This window comes from Macrobrachium rosenbergii, chromosome 46 (genome assembly GCF_040412425.1).
Source record: "Macrobrachium rosenbergii isolate ZJJX-2024 chromosome 46, ASM4041242v1, whole genome shotgun sequence".
In the NCBI taxonomy this organism is placed as follows: Eukaryota; Metazoa; Arthropoda; class Malacostraca; order Decapoda; family Palaemonidae; genus Macrobrachium; species Macrobrachium rosenbergii.
The window spans coordinates 1,683,765-1,695,931 of record NC_089786.1 but is presented as its reverse complement, the minus strand read 5'-3'; positions in this window follow the sequence as shown (position 1 = coordinate 1,695,931).

Here is a 12,167-nt window from a genome sequence, read left to right as displayed (position 1 = left end):
TATATATGTATACATGAACGTAATTATGAAAAATATAAATGGCTATGTGTTCGTGGAGGCCCACTGAAGGCTTACGAGAATTCCGGGAAAGAAGAGATTGTCCTCAATAAATTCTTTTCCTCGTCCTCCTGTTTCAAAATAAACACGACACCTGTTTTTACCCATCATGCCTTGCGTGACTCTCGCAGGTGTGCTGGGGAAACTAACCGGTTTGGAATCGAAAAAGTCATGCTCAGATCTGTAGGAGGAAAGAGGCGAACACCTCGAAGAGGAAAGAGGCTACAGCCAACATCTGCAAGAGGACAGAGGCTACAGCCAACATCTGCAAGAGGACAGAGGCCACAGCCAACATCTGCAAGAGAAATTTGTCAATTTTCTCCACTTCATTTCAGACTTCAGTCTCTCCACAAAGATCATCCCATCTTCAGCTCAGAATTCCATTGTTTCAAAACGATTTCTAGAAGTGTCCGCATGAACTTTAGAAAAGTTGGACACAAATGTTTAAACAATTCTGAACACCACTTCCTTTTCCCTAAGGGTTCTCAACACTTGTGTTCAAGAAGTCCTACATAATGAGTATATATGGATGGACTGTTTTACCCAGCAAGTGCCAGCAATATTAGGTACAAAGAAGGGAAAGAATTTTTTTTTTTTTAATTTAAAAGACTGCAGTAAAATTTTAAAAAAATTTTAAAGACTACAGTAAAGTTTTTAAAACCAAACAGGAGTGGACCCTTTTGGATGACTGGGCCCAATGAAATTTCAAAATCGATGAATGTGATCCTCATGAGGTCTGCAGGGATGCTACAGGGTAATTCATTACTCATGCATTTAAAATCATACCATTTTCAAGATTAACATTAATAATAGAGTTTACCTAAACTTACTTTGGCTAAAAATACCTTGAGTCAACCGCTTGAATTACACCTTGGACTGATCCTCTGAAGGTTCTCTATTATATTACACTGAGCAACCTAAGGAAAACCAGTGACTTGTCACCTTGTGAACAAGGCCGTCACCTTCCTTGATGCTTGGATGTAATTAACTCTGCATGAGGCGCTTTCACAGGGACTTGTAAATGCTGCCAATTTTCTTTGCTTTCTTCCAGAATGCTCTGTTTCCAAGTACATATTTAGTCCTGTCTATAAAACATTGGGGGAATGAAGTAAATCTGAATATATTATGGTCTAACCTATTATGCACTGACAATTTAAAAGGTTTAAAATTCCTCATTTTTTCTGTTTGATCACCACCAAATGAAGATAACCGATGGTGGAGAAAGGAAATTAACTTGATCACTACCAAATAAATGACAGTTTTTGGCAAAGTGGGTTTGGTTATGGGGCATCTGACTTCTTGCCACAGTGCCCCCTCCTTTTTTAAATATATTTTTTTGCCGATTCTTTGTTCCTGACTCACATTTCTTCCAGACTTTTGAGAGAGTTGGGCCAACAGCTTCTCTGGTCAAGTTCAAGCACAGGTTTTCTCCTTCCTGCAACTTTTCCCTAGCTCTCTTCGGACCTGAGTTAGAAAAAGACAGTAGGGTGTCCATCCCACTGAGCTGTGCTCTTAGAAAGAACGTGGAATTTGGTATTTCAGTATGAACTGACCTGACTTGGGGACCTCTTCCGTAAACACACCTTCGGGTTGCAGACGAAACACTTCTAAGTTCGAAGCGATATGCGTGACAGAATGCGTCAGCTGTGATGGTTCTGATGATACAGTGATTATTTTTCTTGGTTATTCAGTTTTCAAGCGAGAGAAGACAACCAAAAATCAGATACAGGCGTCGAGTTGATGATTAGGAAAGGGTTCATGACCGAGAAGTTGAGTAACGATTGAGTTTTGCCGATGAAACCGTGTTCATTTGGTAATGGCGAAGAGAAACAGCAGAGAACGGTGAAATAGTTCGGAGGTGATCTGGGAAACGAGAAAGTCGAAAGTAAATGTGTGCAAGAATAAGGTTACAAAAAGAGAAAGCTGTACGGTTAGAGTACTGTGACAAAAGAATCTGAATCAGGAGACGGAAATGGCAGGATGATGTAAAGATGAATAACACAGTGACTGAAACGAGGAAGGCTGCACGGTCTAAGCCAATAGTCTGGAAGAGAAGAGGTGCCTGGGGAGGCCAAATTTGGGATCAGAGCCAAATCTGGTTCCTTATGCAGCTGATGCTGCCTCTCTATTTGCATTAGTCCCATCTCCTGACTGTAGATCTGTGCCTGCCAATTCTCTTATCAGAAATTTGGCTAAATTTAGCGCATCGGTGCCCTTCACAAGAAATGCAAGCTTTGTAAAACTCACAGAATTATTTTTAGGTTTAGGACACTGGACCCCCACCAGCCACATCTTATCATTACCACTGCACCGCGAAGTAGATGCAACTCACTTAAAAAATTTTTATGTCGTTCTTAACTACCAACCCACTTCAGAGAAACGCATCTGGCCTGTCTCTTAAAATTTCTCAAAAAATGGGTACATTGGGAGCCTTTCAAGATGTCTGAAGATCCGTTTTGCCTAAAGGATTGTTTTTATTGTTTAGGTCTGATTTGAATGTTTTACCTCAGTTTAGTCACTCAGACCCTAAATAGTAGGATAACAGATGAGTTCTATTAAATTTCTGATTCCAGACCTCAGCCTTAATCTCTGGAACTGCCATTCAGTCAGACCAGTGCGCGTGTCTAAAGAGTTTCTCAGTATGCTGATCATTCATTCCATTTACGGTTTCCAAGACTTTACCACCATCACACAGTAAGAGTTGTACAGCTAATTCTAAGAGTCCTGCTTTTCCTTTAGCGAGGTTCAGTTCCATAAAGTTTCCAAGAAGATTTGTTCAAACTCTGACCAAATCTTGGAGCGATCTTTCTTTAAGCTTGTGTTGTTGGGTCAGTGGAATTCCAGAAGTTCAAGCTTTGTGCACCTGCCTTTTTTTTTTATTATAGGAAGGTCACGTGACACCAGTCTTCCTTCAAAGCCCCATTTTGTAAATCTCATTCATTTTCTTTACAATTTCTCTCATATACAATTTTTTCCCTTTCATGGCTGATACCTTTGTAAGACCTCTGGGCCTTGTAGCAACCTTCTTCTCCAACTAATGCTGAGCTTGTCCCAAAAATGGTCGACTAGACTATCCTGGCCAACTGCGGCCCACTGCATATCGACGAATATAAAGCAAAAATACTAATTCAATAGACACTAGACTCTCTAGAGTGAGTAAGAATAACAACTGAGTCTTGTGATTTTCCCCACAGGCGTCCCAGAAACAACCCAAAACGGAGGTGGGGATGGCTCTGCAGAAATTAAGGTAAAGGTTTGAATTGCTTTCAATTACTGTTTGTTTCAAGATATTCTGGTCGAGAAACTTGGACTTTAAATATAGGCTTCCTCATGTCTGGGTCTTAACGAGTGTGTGGTTCAAAAACTTTCAAAAATTTACATCACACATATACATATACATATACATATATATATATATATATATATATATATATATATATATATATATATATATATATATATATGTATATATGTATGTATATATATATATATATATATATATATATATATATATATACATATACACACACATATATATATATATATAATTATATATGTTGATGTGTACATTAATTCCGGGATCTCACAATCTTTGATGAATCTATAACAGGTAATATTCAATGCATATGAAATTATTCTAGCGTCTGGATGTGTGACCAAATGCGTTCTCTTTCTCAGGGGTCTCGTTTGGTGATACAAGTTGAGCAGATCGTTCATCTCCCATAAAGAGAGAAAACGCTTCAGGAAGGTAAGCACGGAAACACTTGGGAATTCGAGTCTTCCTAAAGTATTTGAGGCTTAGCAAAAGGAAAATGAACGAGAGAAAACGTATATTTTGGCAGTGTTTCGCCCCTGAACAAATAGAGAAGAAAATGAACAAGAGAAAACGTGTATTTTGACAGTGTTTCGCCCCTGAACAAATATAGAAGAAAATGAACGAGAGAAAACGTACATTTTGACAGTGTTTCGCCCCTGAACAAATATAGAAGAAAATGAACGAGAGAAAACGTATATTTTGACAGTGTTTCGCCCCTAAACAAATAGAAAAAAATGAACGATGATTGTGCTTCTTTAAAATTAACTTCTCTTTCCATTGGCATAAGTTTAAAATTTCAGTTTTTTTTTTTTTTTTTTTTTGCATATTAATAAATTTTCTTCTTCCAGGGAAATGTGGGAGAGGCATCCGGAAACATCATTGGAACTAACGATTTAGGAATTCATAAAATCACAAATTTGCTGATGGGCTTCTAAGCCTTTCTGTTCGGAGGTCCTTCTGCCACCATCTGAAATCACCATTTGACTGATTGTACTGAAATTTAAAGATTCTAAAGATTGTTCTTGTCAAGTAATTAAGAACTCATAATCATTTTTGTTAGGCTGAAGAGAACTCCATTAACTCAGCCTTCAGTCGTTTTCTTAAAAGCTTCTTCTGTGCAATCTCGTAGAATTTAGATGCTGAGAACTTTTGGTTAAGTTAAAACTCTTATACCTGTGTTCAGATGAATCAGCTTCTGATAAATGCTGTGCCCAATAGTGACTGTAATCATCTTTGAGCAGTTTGGAAATTAATTTTTTCAAGAGGAAATTCTCTGAGCAGTTTGGAAATTAAGTTCTCCATGAGAAAATTTCTTTAGCAGTTTGGAAATTAAATTCTTCATGAGAAAATTCTTTGAGAAGTCTGGAAATTAAATTCTTCATGAGGAAGTTCTTTGAGCAGTTTGGAAATTAAATTCTCCATGAGAAAATGCTTTGAGCAGTTTGGAAATTAAATTATCCATGAGAAAATTCTTTGAGCAGTTTGGAAATTAAGTTCTCCACGAGAAAATTCTTTGAGTAGTTTGGAAATTAAATTCTCCATGAGAAAATTCTTTGAGCTGTCTGGAACTTAAATTCATGAGAAAATTCTTTGAGCAGTTTGGAATTAAATTCCCCAAAAGAAAATTCTCTGAGCAGTTTGGTATTAAATTCCCCATGAGAAAATTCTTTGAGCAGTTTGGAATTAAATTCCCCATGAGGAAACTCTTCGAGCAGTTTGGAATTAAATTCCCCAAGAGAAAATTCTTTGAGCACTGTGGAAATTAAAATTTTTCATGAGAAAATTCTTTGAGCAGTTTGGAAGCTTTCTCCATGAAAACAATTTGGAACATAAATTCATGAGAAAATTCTTTGAGCAGTCTGGAAATTATTTCTCCATGAAAACCGTTTGGAACTTAAATTCATGAGAAAGTTCTTTGAGCAGTTTGGAAACTATTTCTCCATGAAAACAGTTTGGAACTTAAATTCACGAGAAAATTCTTTGAGCAGTTTGGAAACTATTTCTCAATGAAAACAGTTTGGAACTTAAATTCATGAGAATATCCTTTGAGCAGTTTGGGAATTCAATTCTCCACGAAAAATATTCTTTGATCACTGTGGAAATTAAATTTTTCACGATAACATTCATTGTGCAGTCTAGAAATTCAATTTATCATGATACCAACAATACTGTAAGGAACTACTGGATGATTTAAACAAAAGCTGGCTCAAGATCTGTGTAATTTATTTTTCCCTCAGTATTTTAAGTTAAAATAACAATACGTCTGTACAATTATAACTGTATGATAGATTAAAGATTTTGAATTTCCAAAAACCCATCTTGGCTCTTAATATTCACATTTATTTTTTTTTTTCACAAAGTTACTTTAGACTGACTCCAGCCCTCCATATTTGCCTGGGGTTGAGAAATAAGCTTTTCCATATACGTACTATAACTTTCTGTCTGTTTGTCTCATCGTTCACCCTGATTACGTCACAAGACGTTAAGGGCAAATTAAAAGAAAAATACAGATGAACACAATCGCCTCCTAAACCGCGTGACGCAAAGGACCTTCTATGAAATTCTGCTTCTCCCACAAATCAACACTCTCCTCCAGCCTCCCTTCTCAAAGTCCTCATCCAAGCAGGTACCTGGGGCTTCCATCTTCCCTGGTCCCCACAGGGGCTAAAATGGACTGTTCTCCCAGGGGCTGTACTATGGATATGTCCATACCATTCCCATCTGGCTTTCATCATTATCTCATCTTCTTGTGGAACTTTCCAGTTTTCAAATGGTATTATTTCCAACTCTACCCTGCCATCTGAATCCCGACATTCATCTAAAACATGAAATTTTGAGGAAGTTGTAAATCTGGAAAATATTTAACAGGAAAAAAAATATTGAAAACCTAAAAAATGTGAATAATACTTACTGATTTATAATTAGGAATTGTTCTAGGAAAAGTGAATGGCTCATGACAAAGAGATATATTCCCAAAGGCTTAAAAAAAATAACTCTCTCTCTCTCTCTCTCTCTCTCTCTCTCTCTCTCTCTCTCTCTCTCTCTCTCTCTCTCTCTCTCTCTCTCCTCATTCCTCCTTTGATTAAAAAACAAATCAGGCAGCTGGAAAATGTGGGTTTTTAATGCTAATTTTTTTTCTTTGCAATATCCTCCTTTGGTGTTCCTGCTTCGATAGTATTACAAAGGTCCTTGTTCTTTACAACAGACCTTCCTCCCCACCCTTCCCCCTTCCCCACTCACTCCCCCCAACCACACTAATAATAAATGCAAATTTAAAGTGAACTACAATTATCTTATGTCCATATGATCGAGTTTATTTACATACATATATATATATATATATATATATATATATATATATATATATATATATATATATATATATATATATATTTATTATTAAAGGGCCTCATTCAAACTGGATGGTGTCTAATGGAGTATTTATTCAGGAAAAGTTATAAGCTTTCTTGGACAAACAGTTCACATTATCAAAGCATGCGTGCAGCATACTTGATAATGTGGACTGTTTGTCCAAGAGAGCTTGTAACTTTTCCTGAATAAATACTCCATTAGATACAATCCAGTTTGAATGAGGTCCTTTTAGTAATTCTACTATTGCACAGAACAATTGTACATGTGATAAAGTTAATATATATATATATATATATATATATATATATATATATATATATATATATATATATATATATATATATATATATGTGTGTGTGTGTGTGTGTGTGTGTGTGTGTGTGTGTGTGTGTGTGTGTGTGTGTGTGTGTATGTGTGTGTACATTTTAGAATGTTTTCTAATTTTCAATTTGCGAGCATATACGTTTCTGTAAGTTTTTCATTAATATGCGAAATTTATCCAGATAAATAAATAAATAATTAAACAATATATATATATATATATATATATATATATATATATATATATATATATATATATATAACTAAATAAGTAAATAATAATTATTAATTATTATTATTATTATTATTATTATTATTATTATTATTATTATTATTATTATTACTGTTCAGAACCTACAATACTTTCATGTTGGTTTTCGTTTTCCCTGGGTTTTTATTCATTTATACATTTATTTATCAATATGTCTGTGTGTTTATTCACTTATTCAAACCCCCCATAACTGCTTCCCGTTCCCAGTTCCATCTGTCGTCCAATCTCATACCACAGAGTAAACCCTTCCCAGGAGGACACCAGCTGAAGTACTGACAAACTCGAAAAAGTGGCGTATGCAACTGACAGGAGGAGTTTCAACCCACTTTTATCTAAGGTTCAAATGTACCTCAACTTCGCGTCAAGGGAAGAAGAAGAAGAAGAAGAAGAAGAAGAAGAAGAAGAAGAAGAAGAAGAAGAAGAAGAAGAAGAAGAAGAAGAAGAAGAAGAAGAAGAAGACAAGGCAGAGGATGGAGTGAAGGAGAGATGTCGCCTCCGCAATATATCTGAATCGAGGCCGTGTTGCACATTCACGCCGAGAGAGAGAGAGAGAGAGAGAGAGAGAGAGAGGTCATCTGCCAATCCAGGGGACAATTTCTTCCCAAATTTATTATTATTATTATTATTATTATTATTATTATTATTATTATTATTATTATTATTATTATTATTATAACAATTCACAATTATAATAAAAATTACTATGTGAAAAGAACTCAAAGACTTTTGAAAATATAAAATAATATAATTATAATTTTATAGTCAGATTATTTCACGAAATTGTGAATCTTTCAGCAATTATTATTATTATTATTATTATTATTATTATTATTATTATTATTATTATTATTATTATTATTATTATTATTATTATTATTAATTTCATTAAATTCACAATCTCGTGAAAATAAAACTCCACAATTATTATATAGTAAATTATTTTGTTTTCATCTTTTACATAGTAATACAATTTACTATATGATTGTGTATTATTATTATTATTATTATTATTATTATTATTATTATTATTATTATTTTGAAGCAAAGGAGTCCAGTGCCTCGGGGAAATTTTGCAAACAGTAAAAATTTCTGTTCCACTTTTTGTACTCCAAAAACAAAAAAAAAAATCAACACCACAGTTAATGAACAAAGTAACCAACCATTTCTCTTTTGGAGACTCTCAAGCCCAATCTCCAACAGCTTTTATTATATTTATATATATTTTATTTTAAGTTTTATTCCCACCAATTCCCCCAAATTTGTTTCCAAGTTCCCGTGGAAACAGTGAGGGGATTTGGGTCTTTATGAACTGGGCCCCTAAAACCTTTATGGCCGAATATAACAGGACTCTGGAAGCTTATCTGTTTCTTTTCTCTTCCCGTTAAGTTTATTGCAAAACAAAACTAAAAACTTCCGGCTTTATCGGGAGGTGGTCTCTTTTATGAGAGAGAGAGAGAGAGAGAGAGAGAGAGAGAGAGAGAGAGAGAGAGAGAGAGAGAGAGAGAGAAGGGGAAAAATCCACAACAGGGGAATCAAAATTTTTTCTTGCATTTCCATCTTTATTTCAGAGAGAGAGAGAGAGAGAGAGAGAGAGAGAGAGAGACCTTCAAGCCTCATGACCCTTTCAGTTCTGGCGGCGACTCACAGCAGTCGTCTGATCACCACATATGCAATTGACTACTCAAGTCAATGAAGGAACAATGGTCCTTTCATTGATGCACTAGCCAAGATGTCCATATATATATATATATATATATATATATATATATATATATATATATATATATATATATATATATATATATATATATATATATATATATATATATATATATATATATATATATATATATATATATATATATATATATATATATATATATATATTCTTACTAAAAGTGATAAATCCTCGATAAGTCTACGACAATTTACCTGAGCTTTCAATGGATTTCTTCTAAGTATTCAATTCACTTTGGGTATAGCAGTTTTTTACAACATGTAACTGACGATATCTGTATGCATCGGCATCAAGAAGACTTATAAAAGACCTGGGGAGGGGGGGAGGGGGAGAGGGGAAGGGGGAAGGGGAGGGGAGAGGGGGAGGGGGACGGGTTGGGAGATTAAGAGCTTTGGACTCTGCACATTACATAGGCATAAGCAATGCAAACTCTTCGGCCATGACGCTTTTAATGCCTTTGCAACTGAACGAAGCTGTGGCTGCCTGCTTGCCTGCTTGCCTGCCTACCTGCTTACCCGCCTGCCTGCTGCCTTCATGCGTTCATGCATAAGGCCTCATTGCGAGGAAATTGGCTTTAAACTTTAAAGAAAATCCGCGAGACGAGACGCTGATTTGAATTAAAGATGGCGGGGGTTACAGTAAACGCGAGGGGTGTCCTGACCTGATGCCCCTCTGTAGCCCAGGCCTGAGGAAAGGTAGTGTAAGACAGGTCAAGAAACAACGAAAAAAAAGTAAAAAATGCGCAGAAGAATATAGTTTTCTGTACAGCCGCTACAGCGTATAATAATCAAGGCCACCGAAGTCAGATCCATCTTTCGGTGGTCTCGGTATAGTGCTGTGTGAGCCGCGGTCCATGAAACTTGAACCACGGCCCGGTGGTCGCCTGTCTTATAAAGCGTCTCTTGACAATATGGCAGAAGAAGAAGAAGAAGAAGAAGAAGAAGAAGAAGAAGAAGAAGAAGAAGAAGAAGAAGAAGAAGAAGAAAGAGAGTGAGAAAGGAAGAACAGAGATGCATCATTTTCAATCTGACAGTGAAAAACAAGCATCTCTTCACAACGTGAGAGGAGAAGAAGAAGAAGAAGAGAAGAAGAAGAAGAAGGGGCAGAAGAAGAAGAAAAAGAAGAAAGAGAGTAAGAAAGAAGGAACAGAGAAGCTTCATCTCCAATTTGATGGAGAGAAACCCTGTCAAACATCCTCCAGGGGGCACCAACAACTTTGCAATACCTCCTGTCTCGATTTGATTGGCGCAAGATGATGGCGGCCTCGCTTGCCTGGGGTCGACAGACATACGTCTTCATTTTATTCCGTGAGAGAGAGAGAGAGAGAGAGAGAGAGAGAGAGAGAGAGAGAGAGAGAGAGAGAGAGAGAGAGAGAGGGAGGATTGGGAGGAGGAAGAGGGAGAGAAGGAGAGGAGGATGAGGGAGGGAAGGAAATGATGAATGGAAAAGAATGGGAGGGGAGGAGTCATAAAATTTGAAACTAAAAAATAGAGCATTGTTACAAATTTATATATAACTTATGGTCTTGGGCATGTTTTGACTTAATACTGATAAATGCTGTTTTAATAGTTTTCAAGAGCAATAAATTATCGATGGGTGGAGCAGTGGAATTTTTTTAAATTGTTGATATACATATATATATATATATATATATATATATATATATATATATATATATATATATATATATATATATATATATATATATATATATATATATATATATATATATATATATATATATATATATATATATATATATATATATATATATATATATATATATAATATAATATATATATATATATCATATATATATATAATATATATATATTGTTCGATCAAAACATAAATTGAAGCATCAATTAAAATCAAATATGAATAAAAAAACTTACCGTAACCCACCCTCCCCTAAAAACTCCTTTATTTCCAAAACCTCTGGACTTTCTTGACTCACTGATCACTTTCTGGGTCAGATTGAACAATACTGCAGAATTGCAGCCTTCGGTCAAGTGTGTGTGTGTGTGTGAGCAAGAGCGACCTTGTGTGCAACACGGACACTCAGTGGCTATATTGCAAGGGCAACATGATGCAATTAGGCGAAAGACGGAAGTTGCAACGCTGCTGACAGTCAGCAAGTTCATTTTTCGGACGGTTTTCTTATTTAAATGGTATTACTGGATGGAGATGATTGTAAAACACACGCTGGCACACACACACAGACACACACACACACACACACATATATATATATATAAACCTTCCCTCTTTCAAAAGGGGGACTGTCTCTTAAGTGGCTGTTAAAGACTTTATCACTTTATCCTTCCCATTTCTTTTTCTCTCTTGCTTTACCGGACCTGGAACGTGTCATATACAAGTTGCCAACTTATGTCATACATGTCACAAACTAGTTGCATACAAGTCAACGACTTATCAATAGTCTTAACTGGTGTTTCACAGTATTATCCATTGTTTGCCAAAGATTTGTTCTCCACTAATGAATCTTGATTTGTTTTCAATCTGTTTGTGATATGTCTGCCACAAGTTGCTGAGATGTGTTTATGGCAAAGATTTTTTCTGCAGTTTATGGTCACTGATTTGTTTTCAACCTGTTTGTGATATGTATGCAATAATTTGCTGACATGTGTTTATGACAAAGTTGCTCTCCAATTACAGTTCTTGACTTGTTTTCAACATGTTTGTGATATGTAGGACACAAGCTGCCGAAATGTGTTTGTGACAAACATCTGTTCTCGACTAATGGTCACTGAGTTGTTTTCAACCTGTTTGTGATATGTATGCCACGGGTTGCTGACATGTGTTTGTGACAAATATTCATTCTCCACTTATGGCCACTGAGTTGTTTTCAACCTGTTTGTGATATGTATGCAACAATTTGTCAACATGTGTTTGTGACAATCATTCGTTCTCCACTTTGTATCGTTGATTTATTTTCAACCTGTTTGTAATATGTATCCCACAAGTTGCCAACATGTGTTTGTAACAAACACTCGTTCTCCACTTACGGTCGCTGTTTTGTTCTCAGCCTGTTTGTGTTCGTACGCAACAAGTTACCGACAAGTGTTTATGAC